General features: G+C 33.1%; 1 protein-coding gene and 1 long non-coding RNA gene across 2 annotated transcripts in view; one reads left to right on the top strand and one right to left on the bottom strand.

The window, feature by feature from the left end:
- LOC125246754 overlaps positions 1-14,954 on the bottom strand; it is a 55,255-nt gene extending 40,301 nt beyond the window's left edge. Inside the window, exons 1-2 of the long non-coding RNA XR_007179961.1 lie at positions 14,847-14,954; positions 9,879-10,109 (exon numbers count right to left, since the gene is read on the bottom strand). This is a non-coding gene — a long non-coding RNA (uncharacterized LOC125246754). The remainder of the gene's footprint in view (positions 1-9,878; positions 10,110-14,846) is intronic.
- Positions 14,730-18,504, top strand: part of stra6 (signaling receptor and transporter of retinol STRA6) — a 33,743-nt gene continuing 29,968 nt past the window's right edge. The window contains 1 exon segment of the mRNA XM_048157751.1: positions 14,730-14,891. The gene's annotated coding sequence lies outside the window, so the exon portion shown is untranslated.

Here is an 18,504-nt window from a genome sequence, read left to right as displayed (position 1 = left end):
GGGTAACACAAAAACTACCCAAACAATGGGTTATTACGTCTGACCCAGGATCTGGGTAACACAAAAACTACCCAAAGACTGGGTTGTTATGTCTGACCCAGGATCTGGGTAACACAAAAACTACCCAAACACTGGGTTGTTACATCTGACCCAGGATCTGGGTAACACAAAAACTAAAACTGGATTATTACATTGTGTTACCGATCTGGGTAACACAAAAACTACCTAAACACTGGGTTATTACGTCTGACCCAGGATCTGGGTAACACAAAAACTAAAACTGGGTTGTTACGTCTGACCCAGGATCTGGGTAACACAAAAACTACTCAAACACTGGGTTATTACGTCTGACCAAGGATCTGGACAACAAAAAAACTAAAACTGGGTTATTACATTTGACCCAGGATCTGGGTAACACAAAAACTACCCAAACACTGGGTTGTTACGTCTGACCCAGGATCTGGGTAACACAAAAACTACTCAAACACTGGGTTATTACGTCTGACCAAGGATCTGGACAACAAAAAAACTAAAACTGGGTTATTACGTCTGACCCAGGATCTGGGTAACACAAAAACTACCCAAACAATGGGTTATTACGTCTGACCCAGGATCTGGGTAACACAAAAACTACCCAAAGACTGGGTTGTTATGTCTGACCCAGGATCTGGGTAACACAAAAACTACCCAAACACTGGGTTGTTACGTCTGACCCAGGATCTGGGTAACACAAAAACTAAAACTGGATTATTACGTTGTGTTACCGATCTGGGTAACACAAAAACTACCTAAACACTGGGTTATTACGTCTGACCCAGGATCTGGGTAACACAAAAACTAAAACTGGATTATTACGTCTGACCGATCTGGGTAACACAAAAACTACCCAAACAATGGGTTATTACGTCTGACCCAGGATCTGGGTAACACAAAAACTACCCAAAGACTGGGTTGTTATGTCTGACCCAGGATCTGGGTAACACAAAAACTACCCAAACACTGGGTTGTTACGTCTGACCCAGGATCTGGGTAACACAAAAACTAAAACTGGATTATTACGTTGTGTTACCGATCTGGGTAACACAAAATCTACCTAAACACTGGGTTATTACGTCTGACCCAGTATCTAGGTAACACAAAAACTAAAACTGGATTATTACGTCTGACCGATCTGGGTAACACAAAAACTAAAACTGGATTATTACATCTGACCGATCTGGGTAACACAAAAACTACCCAAACACTGGGTTATTACGTCTGACCCAGGATCTGGGTAACACAAAAACTACTCAAACAATGGGTTATTACGTCTGACCCAGGATCTGGGTAACACAAAAACTACCCAAACACTGGGTTTTGTACGTCTGACCCAGGATCTGGGTAACACAAAAACTACCCAAACACTGGGTTGTTACGTCTGACCCAGGATCTGGGTAACACAAAAACTAAAACTGGATTATTACGTCTGACCGATCTGGGTAACACAAAAACTACTCAAACACTGGGTTATTACGTCTGACCAAGGATCTGGATAACAAAAAACTAAAACTGGGTTATTACGTCTGACCCAGGATCTGGGTAACACAAAATCTACCCGAAAACTGGGTTGTTACGTCTGACCGAGGATCTGGGTAACACAAAAACTACCTGAAAGCTGGGTTGTTACGTCTGACCCAGGATCTGAGTAACACAAAAACTACCCGAACACTGGGTTGTTACGTCTGAACCAGGATCTGAGTAACACAAAAACTACCCGAACACTGGGTTGTTACGTCTGAACCAGGACCTGAGTAACACAAAAACTACCCGAACACTGGGTTGTTACGTCTGACCCAGGATCTGGGTAACACAAAAATTAAAACTGGATTATTACGTCTGACCCAGGATCTGGGTAACACAAAAACTAAAACTGGATTATTACGTTGTGTTACCGATCTGGGTAACACAAAAACTACCTAAACACTGGGTTATTACGTCTGACCCAGGATCTGGGTAACACAAAAACTAAAACTGGATTATTACGTCTGACCGATCTGGGTAACACAAAAACTACTCAAACACTGGGTTATTACGTCTGACCAAGGATCTGGATAACAAAAAAACTAAAACTGGGTTATTACGTCTGACCCAGGATCTGGGTAACACAAAAACTACCCGAAAACTAGGTTGTTACGTCTGACCCAGGATCTGGGTAACACAAAAACTACCTGAAAACAGGGTTGTTACGTCTGACCCAGGATCTGGGTAACACAAAAACTACCCAAACACAGGGTTATTATGTCTGACCCAGGATCTGGGTAACACTAAAATTACCAAAACACTGGGTTGTTACGTCTGACCCAGGATCTGGGTAACACACAAACTAAAACTGGGTTATTACGTCTGACCCAGGATCTGTATAACACAAAAACTAAAACTGGGTTATTAAGTCTGACCTAGGATCTGGGTAACACAAAAACTAACCGAAAACTGGGTTATTACGTCTGACCCAGGATCTGGGTAACACAAAAACTACCCAAACACTGGGTTATTACGTCTGACCAAGGATCTGGGTAACACAAAAACTACACAAGCACTGGGTTGTTACGTCTGACCCAGGATCTGGGTAACACAAAAACTATCCAAACACTGGGTTGTTACGTCTGACCCAGGATCTGGGTAACACAAAAACTAAAACTGGGTTGTTACGTCTGACCCAGGATCTGGGTAACACAAAAACTACCAAAACACTGGGTTGTTACGTCTGACCCAGGATCTGGGTAACACAAAAACTACCCAAACACTGGGTTGTTACGTCTGAACCAGGATCTGGGTAACACAAAAACTACCCAAACACTGGGTTGTTACGTCTGACCCAGGATCTGGGTAACACAAAAACTACCCAAACACTGGGTTGTTACGTCTGACCCAGGATCTGGGTAACACAAAAACTACCCAAACACTGGGTTGTTACGTCTGACCCAGGATCTGGGTAACACAAAAACTACCCAAACACTGGGTTGTTACGTCTGACCCAGGATCTGGGTAACACAAAAACTACCTAAACACTGGGTTGTTACGTCTGACCCAGGATCTGGGTAACACAAAAACTACCCAAACACTGGGTTATTACGTCTGACCAAGGATCTGGGTAACACAAGAACTATACAAACATTGGGTTGTTATGTCTGACCCAGGATCTGGGTAACACAAAAACTACCCAAACACTGGGTTATTACGTCTGACCAAGGATCTGGGTAACACAAGAACTATACAAACATTGGGTTGTTATGTCTGACCCAGGATCTGGGTAATACAAAAACTACCCGAACACTGGAAAAACAACCCAAAAAAAAGGCTCAACCCAGGAGTTGGGTAGAAAAAATAAAATAAAAGATTTTTTAGAGTGTTTATAATAAATTACACAGCAATATTAAGAATTGTCAATTTAAATTTCATGTTGATTTTAATATCATATGCAATACCAGTGAAAAAAAGTAACATACAGTGGATGTAAATTAACATAATTAACAAACTCAGAAAAAAAAATATTGCACAAATTATCATACCATTTTTTGAGTCTTTAATCTAAAAGCAGTTATATTAGACACACAACATGGAGCAAATCTTAGCAGAAAAAGAAGTTGAATTTTCTCCAAACTGGAAGAGGCAGGAAAATCAATATTCATAATTGTCCCTGTGTGTGCATGCATAATGTTCCTTATTTGCATAAACATGTGAATATTTTGTTGCTGCTGCACTAGAGAAATATCACTGCAACTAATTTAACTGATGTAGAATGAGTGTTTATGAGTTTAAATGTGAGCAGAATATGAGATTAGCAAAAATCCCAAATGTCACATCTTGATTTAGCAAATTGATTTGCCATTTTCAATATCCTGCATGTTTACTTTTTTTTTTTTGAAAATCAGCAGAGGTATACAACTGCAAACTTAGTATCATTATTGCTAAAAAATAAATTAAGAAAATGCATTACTAGTAAAGATAGTGATATTGTGTTTCATAATTCTCAATTTAACATGTTTAGATTTTTTAATTGAATATTATTTTCTAGTAAATACATATTTTTTTCAATTATAATGATACAGAGTTTATTTTTCAGTACATTACTCATCATTTTTATAATGTAACAAATTAGCTTAAATGACCACAGATTTACCCCCCAAATCTCTCCCACACACGTTCACAATAAAACCCAAATCTATCCATCCATCATCAGCGTAAAACTAAATGCACTAATGGCAAAGGCACATGCAATCAGTCCTCGGCACAGTTTTCACACAAAATACTCCCTGAGCTACAATAAATTTCAGCCATTAATTACAGTACTAATTTGCTGGAGTACATCTTTACAGCCTGTGTATACGCAGCCACAGAACTCTGCAGAAACACCTATAGATCTGATTCTATTTAGGAAAGATCTTATTAAAATGGCTGCAAGCTGTGTTCGAAGGAGCTTAAAAACAGCACCACAGGCCAAGGTCGAGACGACCGTGAAAACGCAGCAAGAGATGGACAATCACCTTACAGAACACCCTCAGTGCTGTAGAGGACGGAAGATGAATGTAAAAAAGTACAATTGACAGGAATTTATATACTCATATATATATATATATATATATATATATATATATATATATATATATATATATATATATATATATATATATATATATATATATATATATATATATATATATATATATATATATATATATATAATGTTTGTGTGTATGCAAGTATTATTTTGGCTTACATAATAGATATTATTAAATAAAAAAATTATGTTGATTAATTAAAGATATTATCATAAACAAATCTAACATAAAATATTTATCTAACAAAAGAATTGTCAGCTTTACTTTAATAAAATTAAATAAAATATTTTAGATATTTTCATAAACAATGTTGCATGTACGTTGCAAGTATGAATTCAGCTTAGTCAAAATAGATATTTTCATAAATAAATTATTCCACTAAACAAAATAAAATAGTTAAAATATTTTTTATTTGAATATATTTTAAATATTAAATAAAATAGTTTAAATGAATTAAAAATAAATACTCTCAAACTAATAACACTACATCAAAAATATTTTAATTTTCTTATTTTAAAAAGTGTAAATATTGAACAGCTATTTTCATAAATGATTCTACTAAAATAAGTTCAATTTTTTTTATATATTTTAAATATTAAATAAAATATTTTAAATAAATTAAATACAAATATTTGCAAACAAATAACACTACATTAAAATATTTTAAATATTTTTCTTCTTTAAATATTGAACATTTTTTAGATATATAACTTTAAATAAATGACCATACATCTAAAATAAAATATTTAAATTCATTTTCATCTTTAGTTTAAAACATTTTTAGATATCCTCAAAAAGATCATTTTAAAATGTGTGTGTGTGTATATACAGTATATACAGTATATACAGTGTATATATATATATATATATAGTGGGTACGGAAAGTATTCAGACCCCCTTAAATTTTTCACCCTTTTGATCTAATACAGTAAATAAAATAATAAAATATAATAATAATAAAATATGACAAGATCTCAGAGTTAAACTGTGTCAGAAAAAAATAACCTTAATTATGTCAGATAACACTTAAGCAAAACATGGTCAGGTCAAAGTGTCTGAATAATTTTTGGCGAATTTTACTGGTAGTCCACTGTATGAAGATTATTTTGGTATAATATGTCACAGTTTACTTGATTTTGCTATCCTCCCTTACACAAATGAACTATAGTGTCCTGCACCCACTAGTAAAATTATATCAAAAATATCAGAATAATTTTTGGTTTGACTGTGTATATATATATATATATATATACGCAAAATATATATGCAAAATAAGTAAAGTCCTTTCTTTGAGATTGTACATGGTTTGAAGTGATACAGTATCTGTGTAGCATGCCACTGTTTTTAATTAAATTCGGCTTGTTCCTGTCATAGTGTCATCATGGTCTGTTTCCTGCCAGTAAGTCTTGGCACAGCAGACGGCATGATGTGTCACACACAGCTCAACTGTATTACAGACGAGAGCCGTGAGTTTACAGGGGGCCCGAGTACACAGCCAAGAACAAAGAGTAATTAAAGAGAACGTCAATTTCAATGTTCTTCAGGCTCTCCTTGTTAAAGTACCTTAACCTCACACTCGGACCATTCACGTGCATTAGAAAAACACTTTCCCTGCAGGTTACCTCAATTAAATTGGTATTTATAGCTCGGTAAAACACAATTCGCAATTTGTGTCAATAAGCAATAATAATGGAATCAAGTTTTTACAAAGCTCTTGTTTGGATATGCTCTAGGAACATTGAGCTGTGGTGCTCATTTGGGAAAAACAGATTCGAATCCAGCATGCAACGTATCATAATCTGATTGACTGTTTAATTATTTCTTATCACCTATCAACAGTCTTGCTTACGCTGAATGTCCTACGCCTTTCCTATTCAACTTACGGAAAAAAACTAAACTGGCGCCGCGTTCGTTCCGTAAGTAGAATAGGGAAGGCGTAGAACATTCAGCATAAGCGTTTTGAAGAATGTGGAAACAGGAAGTACGTTCAAGGTGATATTTTGAGTTTATAAAGCATAAACGGTTGTATTTTTTTCAAAAATGACCGATCGTTTCGCTAGATAAGACCCTTATTCCTCGTCTGGTATCATTTAAAGCCCTTTGAAGCTGCACTGAAACTGTAATTTTGACCTTCAACCGTTTGGAGGCCATTGAAATCCACTATAAGGAGAATAATCCTGGAATGTTTTCCTCAAAAACCTTAATTTCTTTTCGACAGACGAAAGAAAGACATGAACATCTTGGATGACATGGGGGTGAGTAAATTATCAGCAAAAGTTTATTTTAAAAAAAGTAACTCCAATATTTTGTTTACATTTAAAGGTAATGGATTACTCATTACTTGAAAAAAGTAATCTGATTACACTCTCAACACTGCCTATCAACAAAATGGCAAAAAGTCCCCAAAAATGCATCTATAGCACAAACTGAATAAAAATGAGGAGTCTGACATCTCTATCAGCCCAAGATTTAGTAAATCAGGGTGGTAGGCCTACTTAGACAGCAAGATGTGTGCTGTGTTAGTAAAAGAAGCCGTCATATTCTGACAGTGAGAATATGACAAGAGCTGCGCTGTCACACGTCCACGAGCGAGAGTAATTGTGTGCGTATGCCTCTGTGAACGCAGACTGCTGCTGTTTTAATAACCAGCGGAGTGATTTGTACATGTCAAAGAGAGTCTAGTCTGTAGATTCTGACCCAGCTCAGGCTTCATTACACAGCGGTGCGATAAATCCGCACTCGCGCTCTCTGTAACAATGCTAAATCACAGAACAGATCATCCCCACTGACTAAAATTGATTTCCCCTCTTTTATGTCCAGTCACCATTTGTGAAAATCTAATCAACCTTGGCTGTCAAGGCAGCTATATCATGTCTGAAAATCTCTCTATGCGGTTTTAAGCAAAAACAACCACTGACATAGACTTGAACATTAAGATATTTTATATATTCTCTGATGCATTTATCAGTCATATATTAAAACAAAAAAGTAATATTACCACAGTTGAGGATTGTGGTTACACATAATGCAAAGTGGAGTGCTTAAAAATATTGTTTTTAATTGAATGGCAGCAACCACATAATAAAAGACACTAATGTTCAATAAATAATTACATTTATTAATAATAATCACCAAAAAAATCTTCCAGAAAGTAAAATTGCTCATTAGCCTAAAGTTTGTGGTAGCTAATAAATTATATTATATTATATTATATTATATTATATTATATTATATTATATTATATTATATTATATTATATTATATTATATTATATTATATTATATTATTTGAGGTTATAAAACTAAAACAAATGAGATTATAAAACTAAAATAAATATATAAATTATTTATTAAATTTTTTAAAATGAATTTAATTCATTTAATTTAATTTAAAATGAATTAAATCATTTATAATTAATAAAACTATATAAACATACGAATAAAAAACACCTTAAAAATATTGCTTTTAATTGAATGCCAGCAACCATATAATAAAAGACACTAATGTTCAATAAAAAATTACTAATGTTCAATAAATAATTATATTTATTAATAATAATCACCAAAAAAATCTTCCAGAAAGTAAAATTGCTCATTAGCCTAAAGTTTGTGGTAGCTAATAAATTATATTATATTATATTATATTATATTATATTATATTATATTATATTATATTATATTATATTATATTATATTATATTATATTATATTATATTATATTATATTATATTATTTATTTGAGGTTATACAACTAAAACAAATGAGATTATAAAACTAAAATAAATATATAAATTATTTATTAAATTTTTAAAAATGAATTTAATTCATTTAATTTAATTTAAAATGTATTAAATCATTTATAATTAATAAAACTATATAAACATACGAATAAAAAACACCTTAAAAATATTGCTTTTAATTGAATGGCAGCAACCATATAATAAAAGACACTAATGTTCAATAAAAAATTACTAATGTTCAATAAATAATTACATTTATTAATAATAATCATGAAAAATAAATAAATAAATAAAAAATCTTCCAGAAAGTAATACTGCTCATTAGCCTAAAGTTTGTGGTAGCTATTATATTATATTATATTATATTATATTATTTAAGGTTATAAAACTAAAACTATTATAATATATATATATATATATATATTCAGTACTTAAAAAAAGGTTAAAATATAAAAAGTCAACATTTTATTTTAGTTCTATTTTTCATTTAATTTAACTTAATACTAAAATAAAACTAAAACTAAAATAAAATTAATAAAAACTATATATAGACATATTTTAAAACATACTAATAAAAAAACTCCTTAAAAATATTGCTTTTAATTTAATGGCACTAACCATATAATAATAAGACACTAATGTTCAATAAATTATTACATTTATTAAAAACAATCACCAAAAAAAAAAAAAAATCTTCCAGAAAGTAATATTTTTCATTAGCCTAAAGTTTCCAGTAGCCATTCTATTCTATTCTATTCTATTCTATTCTATTCTATTCTATTCTATTCTATTCTATTATGTTAAAATATAAAAAGTCAACTTACTTTATTTCAGTTCAATTTCTATATTTCATTTAGTTTAACAAGTACTAAAATAATTAAAACTGAAACTAAAATAAAATTAATAAAAACTAAATAGACATATTTTAAAAAAAAAAACTAATAAAAATGACAAAAAAATACTAAATTAATTTTAAAACTACTACACTTTGTAAATAGTATATTAATGATACTAAAATAACACTGATACATTCTCTAAAATACCTATATAAGCTGCAGATTTTATATATCCAGATTACATATATTGAGAATAATTTCTCAAATTATTGTGACAAGGAATGTGTGGAAGTGGTGTTTATCCTGACACAAGCAGCAGCCGCTTCAAGCTCTGTGTGTTACACTTGTCGACAGTAATAATCTGCTCTGTCTCCTCAACTGAACAGGGGACTGACAATTCCACCAGCAACACGCATCAATCCAATTAAGCCCTAATTGAGTGTTGCAAGGTCCATTGATTACAACTGCTGCAGAGTAATAGAACGAGCAAGCGCCGAGACGACCTCAGAAATTAGGCACACGACCCTGGAGGTTTCAGGGTGTCAGGTCGTAATGTTGGGGCCAATGAGGGTGAATCTGCTTTGGGAGCCCTGATTGCTTTCTTCTGTCAAGACTCTACAATCATTCAATGTCACATAGATAAGTACCTTCAGAAATGAGATGTTCTGAAGCTGTAAATGAAAGAGGACAGAGAATGATACTTACATGGGTGTGTAAATGTGGTGGTGCGTATTCTATTGGAAAGACTGGCTTGCCACGCAAAAAGGGGTAGGGAATGATCCCGGGTTGTTTTGTAGGTGAAAGAATTTCACTTTGAGGAGAGAGACGAGGACTGTCATCGGAAGTGTGTGATTTAACCTCAAGATCTTGATCTGGATTATCTGCGTTCACACTCTCCATATGGTCTGAATCTGGATCAACCAGGTCCACATTGTCCTTAAAAGGCATAAAAATAGATACTAAATTATAAAATGGTTTATTGTATATTATATTTATTGAATCCATTTATTTTGTGTTTTTGAAAGAAGTCTCTTATGCTCACCAAAATTTGATCAAAAATACAGTAAAACAGTAATATTGTGAAATATTTTTACAATTTAAAATAACTATGTTCTTTGTTAATATATAGTAAAATACAGTTTATTCCTGTGATCAAAGCTGAATTTTCACCATCATTACTCCAGTCTTCAGTGTCACATGATCCTTCAGAAATCTATCAGAAATTCTAATATGATGATTTGCAGATGAAAGAACACCTCACCTGCTTTCGTTTTTGAATCGGACACCCTTCAACTTTGAGAAGAATGTCATGATTTTTGTCATTCTGGCAGTAAACTATAAAAATGTAATGAAATATAGTGACATGTCCAAAATTAAGAAAAGGAAAACTATTAAAAATCAAGTTCTTAGAAATTAACTTTTTGCATTAATGTCAGTTTCATATGGTTTTGAAAAACTTTTATATTATATTTTAAGAAATTTAAATGTAATGACTGTAAAGTGTCATGTGGTGTGAACCATCAAGTAAAAATAACTGTTTTCTTTTTACTATGAATGCATGTGTACACACCTTAATCATAATATTTAAAAATAATGTTAAAACATTTCATGAATTACTAATTCTTAAATATAATTACGTTTTTGGAGAGTTGCACCACATGGCATTTTACACCCTGAACTAACCTTGGCTTAACATAGAAAGGTCTCCATGTACGGAAGAGGATTAGGGCCAAGCAATAATAAAAAAATAAAACCATCTCGAGATTAAAGTTGTTAAATTTCGAGAAAAAACTTGTTAAATTTCGAGAAAAAAGTCGAGATAAAATGTTGAGAATAAAGTTTTAAATTACAAGAAAAAATTTGTTAAATTATGAGAAAAATGTCATTAAATTTCGAGAAAAAAGTCAAGATAAAATGTTGAGAATAAACTCATTAAATTACGAGAAAAAACTCGTTAAATTTCGAGAAAAAAGTCGAGATAAAATGTTGAGAATAAAGTTTTAAATTACGAGAAAAAAGTCGAGATAAAATGTTGAGAATAAACTCATTAAATTACGAGAAAAAACTCGTTAAATTTCGAGAAAAAAGTCGAGATAAAATGTTGAGAATAAAGTTTTAAATTACGAGAAAAAAGTCGAGATAAAATGTTGAGAATAAACTCATTAAATTACGAAAAAAAACTCGTTAAATTTCAAGAAAAAAGTCGAGATAAAATGTTGAGAATAAACTCATTAAATTACGAGAAAAAACTCGTTAAATTTCGAGAAAAAAGTCGAGATAAAATGTTGAGAATAAACTCATTAAATTACGAGAAAAAACTCGTTAAATTTCGAGAAAAAAGTCGAGATAAAATGTTGAGAATAAAGTTTTAAATTACGAGAAAAAAGTCGAGATAAAATGTTGAGAATAAACTCATTAAATTACGAGAAAAAACTCGTTAAATTTCGAGAAAAAAGTCGAGATAAAATGTTGAGAATAAAGTTTTAAATTACGAGAAAAAAGTCGAGATAAAATGTTGAGAATAAACTCATTAAATTACGAAAAAAAACTCGTTAAATTTCGAGAAAAAAGTCGAGATAAAATGTTGAGAATAAACTCATTAAATTACGAGAAAAAACTCGTTAAATTTCGAGAAAAAAGTCGAGATAAAATGTTGAGAATAAAGTTTTAAATTACGAGAAAAAAGTCTTTAAATTACGAGAACAAATTTGTTAAATTATGAGAAAAATGTCGTTAAATTTCGAGAAAAAAGTCGAGATAAAATGTTGAGAATAAAGTCATTAAATTATGAGAAAAAAATCGTTAAATTATGAAATTCACAAATTCATTAAATTACGAATTTGTTCTCATAATTTAACAACGTTTTTCTCGTAATTGAATGACTTTATTCTCATAATTTAATGAGTTTATTCTCCACATTTTATCTCGACTTTTTTCTCGAAATTTAATGACATTTTTCTCATAATTTAACGAATTTGTTCTCGTAATTTAATGACTTTTTTCTCGAAATTTAACAACTTTAATCTCGAGATGGTTTTATTATTTTATTATTGCTTGGCCCTAATCCTCTTCCGTACTGACATCATTTCCTGTTTTGATTTTTTTTTTTTTCCCTGTATGTGTCTGCATGTCAGTCGAACCATATTACTTTGATATGGCAGACAAAAGTATCTCAAATATATTTTTTTTCTAAGAAATAAAAGACTACTTAATGAGATTTTCTGGCTTTTTCATTATGATATCAGGACAGTTGTACCACCCTAATATTTTTATGTTTTGCCCCTGAAAAATATTTATATTCATTTTAATTCAGAAATTAAAAACAAACACTAGAGGTCAAAAGTTAGAATGGTTTCTGAAGGATCATGTGACTCTGAAGACTGGAGTAATGATGCTGAAAATTCAGCATCACAGGAATAAATAATATTTTAAATATATTCAAATAGAAAACAGATCCGCGAAAATGACTAAAAACGCTGTATTATTTATGCCAAGCCAGTAGGTGGCGATGTCACATTGTAAGGAAAAACTATGCCGCCTATAGACTGAACATGTAATACGCATGTGCATGACGTTACTGTTTTCACAAATTCACGCTTTTGTAGTTTACACAGAGCTGTGAGATGTCGTGTAAATGAATGTTTTTAGTTGAAACAACATCATCTTCAAGTCTTAGGAGCTGTTTATATGAAACTTTTCAACTAAAAACGTCAAAAAAAAAAAAAAAAAAGTTATCTCTGTATAAACTACAAAAATGAGAATTTGTGAAAATGGTGACGTCATGCACATGCGTATTATGTGTTCAGTCTATAGGCTCATAGTGTTTCTTTACAAAGTGACATCGCCATCTACTGGCCTGGCATAAATAATACAGCATTTTTAGTCGTTTTTGCGGATCCATGTGAATGGGGATAGTTTTGACACAGTTTTGTTGTCTGTGCGCGAAAAATGAAAATAAATTCTTTTCCATTTTTAGTACGTTCCTTGATTCTCTCTACACAATCAGAGAAGATAAAGAAAAACAAATGTGGTGAGAAAAGTTTACATTAATTAATCCAATTATTGCTGGTTTGTAATGCATATATAGAACATACAGTGCATATATAAGTTTTGTTCTGTTGCTATAGCTACAGTCAGAAGGCCAATCTGCTTGCCTTAAAGAGTAAACAGATGTTGCAAGGTTATTTGTTCCCAGAGACAATTAAAAGGCACTATAAAGCTTCATCCTGTGGTCTATATACCATGTGTTTGTGTTCAATGCAATAAAATACAAATGTTTTGTACAGTTTGTACTTCTGCACAGAAAACTTTAATCCAACTATATCCAGTACTATGTGAATGCAGAGCAAAGAATGTATCAATTTCCCTTGGTGATGTTTCGTATCAGTGATCAAAGGCCACTGCTTTGAACTTCAGCCAAGAGGTGTCCTATCTTACAACAGCACTTTCCTTGTGTCTTTTTTCTTTCGAAGTTCGTTACCAAGATATTGTGGCCACTGCAAAAAAGGGTCAAAGTCTGCAGAGGCATGTAGTGTTCAGACAAAACCTTATCCACTTTCATAACATTGAACAAATGGTTATTGCAAAGTTAAAGTGGGAGACCCAAGTGTGTGATACATACAGTATAAATACGCTTTGCTGAAGAAACTTACGGAATATACTGGATATAGAGGAATTTTGCACTGCAGAGTGTCTCAAGGTGGGAGAGAACTTTGGGATCTCTTGGAATCAAGGTAAAGAGTGTGTGTTTTTTTTGTTTGTTTGTTTGTTTTTTTTTAATTGAAAAAAAATATTTTTGTATAGTATTTTTTTATATACAAATTTAAAAAAGGAACAGATTGGATATTGGGAAACTTGGAAAATGTAAATAAAAAAAAATACTTCCTTACAAATAATATAAAAAAAAAAGCTAAATAAATGGATCTGTGTGTGTATATATATTTAATTAAAAACTAATATTATGCATTGTAAATTATGCAAAATTACAGCATTTCAATGGTAGTGTGTTCTTGTTTTATATATTTAATATGTTTGTGTGTGTATATATATATATATATATATATATATATATATATATATATATATATATATATATATATATATTATACACACACACACACACACACACACACACGTCGAAATATATTAATGGCAATGAAACAGTTGCATAAATTATCGATTGTCTTGTGTATGCATGCACGTGGGCCATTGACCAAAGATGCACAGTATGATGGATCAGTTCACACAATCATCCATAATTGTTCGTAAAGGTCAGGTGAAAGAACGTGTGCGCACGCGCCATCTGATGTCTGGAGATGGTAACAGGTAATTTGTTATCAAAATAATTTGCATTTCACACGAGCCATTGAAAAACACGCTAGTAAAAACCCTTTACTGCGCCATTCATTCATAAAATGCGTTACTCAACTTTCGATGCTAATAAACATAAGATAACAAATACAATGCAATCTTAACATCCTCAAACACTTGTTAATAAACAAAGCAATTGCAACGTTTGGGCGTGTAACAAACCCCTTGCACCTTGCATGAGCCTCGAGAAGATCTAGATAGTGGCGTTTAACTATTTCACACTCTGAACTTTGGCGTCGCACCGTTTGTGCTACAAACTCAAATGATGATCGAGCTATTACTTTTCTAAGGGATCACACTTACAATTTTCGACGATGAAACGTTGAGAAAATCCCATGCACGGCGAAGGTGGGACCTGAGCCATATCTCCAAACTTAGGGGTTGGCTTTTTGTGACTTTGTGACAGAAAACGCCACCTTAAAGACGCCCGTGGTGAAAATCAATTTTTAATGTTGTTCATATGTCTATCTGGTGTTTTAAACATGCTTTAAGACAAACCATGTGCAAATTCATGTCAACACAATTGCTGAGTATTTTTTTTAAAAACTGCAGTAAACCAAAGACAGTCTCAAACCCGCGATTTGAAATCGCTGGTGTTTCTGACATCACAAACTACCTTGTAACCAATCACATCAACGTGCTGGTGGGCTTTAGCATATCATTAACTGACCGCACAAGGGAGTCTCAAAAGAAGGTTATCCCGGTATATTTTTCTGTTGATATGAAAAATCGGGTAGATTTAGCAATATGGCGGATGTATGCTGCATTTTACGATGTTATGATGCCTTTCTCCACAGACTTTCTGAGTTGTTTAAAGCGTTTCTAAGGACACTGATTGATAAAAGACAGCTGTCTGCCTTGTGAATGTGAACATGGTTTGTGTAACATTAGCAAACTCATAATTAGCTGTTTGATAATGTAGTGAAGCAAAACACTAATCATATTAATTACAGTTATGTGTCCGACCATGTAAAAAGCGATACCATTATGCAGTAAGTTGACCAAGTGGATCTCATCTGAGCTCGTGCGAGTGAGTGGAGGCGGGGCTAATTAGCATATTCATAGCTCTGTGTATATTAAATGAGGCAAGGGTGTAGAGTTACATTAAAGCTATTTTACGGTATTAAGATATTTTTTTACAGGGAAAAAAAATTTAAATATGTAATTTTGGTGAGCAAAGATGAGTTTTAAGGATTAAAATCATTGACTACAGGGAGACTTTAACACTGCATAGCAACTTGCTAAAAGCCTCTCAGAATACCTTAGCAATGTCCTGGCATTGTGGCGCCAGGTATCATTAGAAAATTGCATTTTCACACAAGATGAGTCCAAAACAATAGTATGCTTGTTTGTAATTTATAACACACATATTTTGCAATGAATATGTCAAGAATGAAAATTTAACATGCTATTTGAATTAAAAAATTAATGCGATTTGGCAGATTGTCAAGTCAATTTTATTTGTATACCTTTTCTCAATACACATACTGTTTCAAAGCAACTTTACAGAAAATCATGCTTTAATAGATATATAATATCTTCATTCCTTATAATCACATTTAGCAGATTAGAGCTTAGCGATACTAGTGTACATTTTGCAATGATATAAAGAATCATGCAGTTAAGATTTGATATAGACTAGCTATATATGTTTTATCACCTCAGGATAGGTTTGACATTCTATTTCTAATGCAATTATGTAACAATGACATCCATTTTTTTTCTAATTTTTTCAAAAAATGAATAACGATAGCAAATCATTGTTGATGGCCTTGATGTAAGCTAAAGCCTATTGGCTATTTTAAAAGGGGGAGGAGCTGTCCGATATTTTCTGTTTCCGATAGTAATGGTGCGTTCAAGTCCTCCTGGGAAGCTCATATTTATGAGTTGGAAAGTTGTAACAAAGACTATAGATTAACACAAAACGCATCACTCGTATTGTTTTGAATAGGCGAAAGTGCAACGCGCAATATGGCGGAATAAGTCCTGCCTTCTAAATAAGAGCCAATCGCCGATTGGAAAAGTCATTGCATCACTGCAGCGGTCGTTAGAAGCTCCGGTTCCTATAGAAACAGTCAGACTCGCGCCTCCGAAATGAGGCACAAGAGACCCATACTTAGGTCTGCGTATGCGCATTAGCTTGATCCAGCCTAAAAAATACATTTTTTTTGTCATGATTTGAGTGTTTAGAAACAAAATTTATGAGATGTTGTCAGATTTCAATGGTGATTTCAAATATGAAATTTAATCGAAAGCTTGGCAAACAGCTTTGGAGAATTTGATGTTTCCCCATACAAAGGGATAGGAGCTGCACTTGAATGCCCGAGAGACGTTTCAAAGGTGACCGTCGAGTGAAATGACTTGTCTTAAAGGGACTTTGGTCGTAATTAGGATATCAGGTGCATTCAAATCACTCTGGTCTGCGGAAGATGGACAATGTGCCTTTTCTACAATAAAAACAGCAAGGTTTTTTATCTATACCTTTACAAAATGACAAAATAACTAGCATATTTTGTACACAGACCTTATTGTAAATTTAAAGAAATGCACATTAATTTCATACATTTCATTTTTGGGTGGCGTTTGTGTACGTTCAATTTGTAAATATGATCTTTCCAACATGATTTGAACGCGCCATAAGTAAACAGAAAAAAAAGACACTTCAGATAGGCCTATTAGTTGGTGAAAGCTATGTGGCCCCCTTTTATGATTTAAAGAAAACAAACAGTTATATTATTTCTAATATAGGGGTAATGAGTGTGTTTAGATGTGCCATTTTCAGTTCTCTCATGTACTTTATCTTCATCACCTCCAACTGCGTCTCTTTTGTATGTATATTCAGTTAGAAATTCATTGTCAGCCAATGTAATGGCAGTCTCGGTTGTCACCTGACCTTCTTTATCATCTAAAAGCTTTACCGTCAACGGCACGGTCATGTTAGCACCATGGAGACTGTTTTCTCTGTAAATGGTGACTGGAGGTTTTCCCCAGAGCCCTTGAGCGATGGTGGCTGATATGAAGTCATTACAGGCAGCATCCATCTTGTGTTGTGTGCTCCATGGCGTTGCCTCCTAAATCAGTTTCATCCTTGTTAAGAGCTCCTGTGGACACTGACAGGATCCCATTTAGGTTTAACCATGCCAGAATGAATCCTCTAAGCACACTACACCATTTCAAAGGCCACCCACAATGGTGGTCCATGATATTGATGGGCTTTGCAGTGTAATTCTGTTGGGGTCGTTTGTTACAATAGCACCAGTCCAGTATGTAATATGGTGTGAATGGTGCGGTAGGAGGGATATCACACAGATCAAGCTTCTACATGTGTCGCTATGAAAATAAGTATAGCTGTGAGATGGCTTCATGGCTCCAGTGAATGGTGCACTATATCTTTTTCTTTTTGGAATAGCTGCGTTGGGTTCTTTGAAATAAGAGAGGAAAGATTGAAAATCTAGGAAAGGAATTAGCCTCATATCTCTCAGGTAGATCCAGGCAGATTCCGTAATCCATTGTCTTTGTTATTTGGAAATTAGATGCGTCAGAACCTTCCACACAAAGGCGTTTAATGGAAATAACCGTTGACCTTTTCCCAACCAGATATAAGCAAACTTTCAGGCACATTTCCATGATGTAATCAGAGCTCTTCAAAGCATTCTTTGTTCTGCAACCGTTATTTGTCAATCCTGCTTTGTTTTAGTTTATTTCCTGATGGACGAATGTGGTTTGAGAAGTTCTCAGCATTGTTAAAAATGGATTTGTGTTTTTTTTTTTTTTTTTTAACCGTCTTTGACTGTAATCCCTGCAAAATGAGTGAAACAATGCAGCCGAAGAATCCCTCATACTCGTGAAGGGGCGTGGTCAGTTTGTGGGTGGAGCAGTGGGTGTGACAATACATCTTACATCATAGCAGAGCAATCATTCATAGAAGAGCTTAACTGCCGGCAGTGAACACAGTGAGATG

Source organism: Megalobrama amblycephala, linkage group LG15 (genome assembly GCF_018812025.1).
Source record: "Megalobrama amblycephala isolate DHTTF-2021 linkage group LG15, ASM1881202v1, whole genome shotgun sequence".
Lineage (NCBI taxonomy): Eukaryota > Metazoa > Chordata > Actinopteri > Cypriniformes > Xenocyprididae > Megalobrama > Megalobrama amblycephala.
Note: the sequence above shows the minus strand (reverse complement) of the source record. Positions and strands in the feature narration are given on the sequence as shown.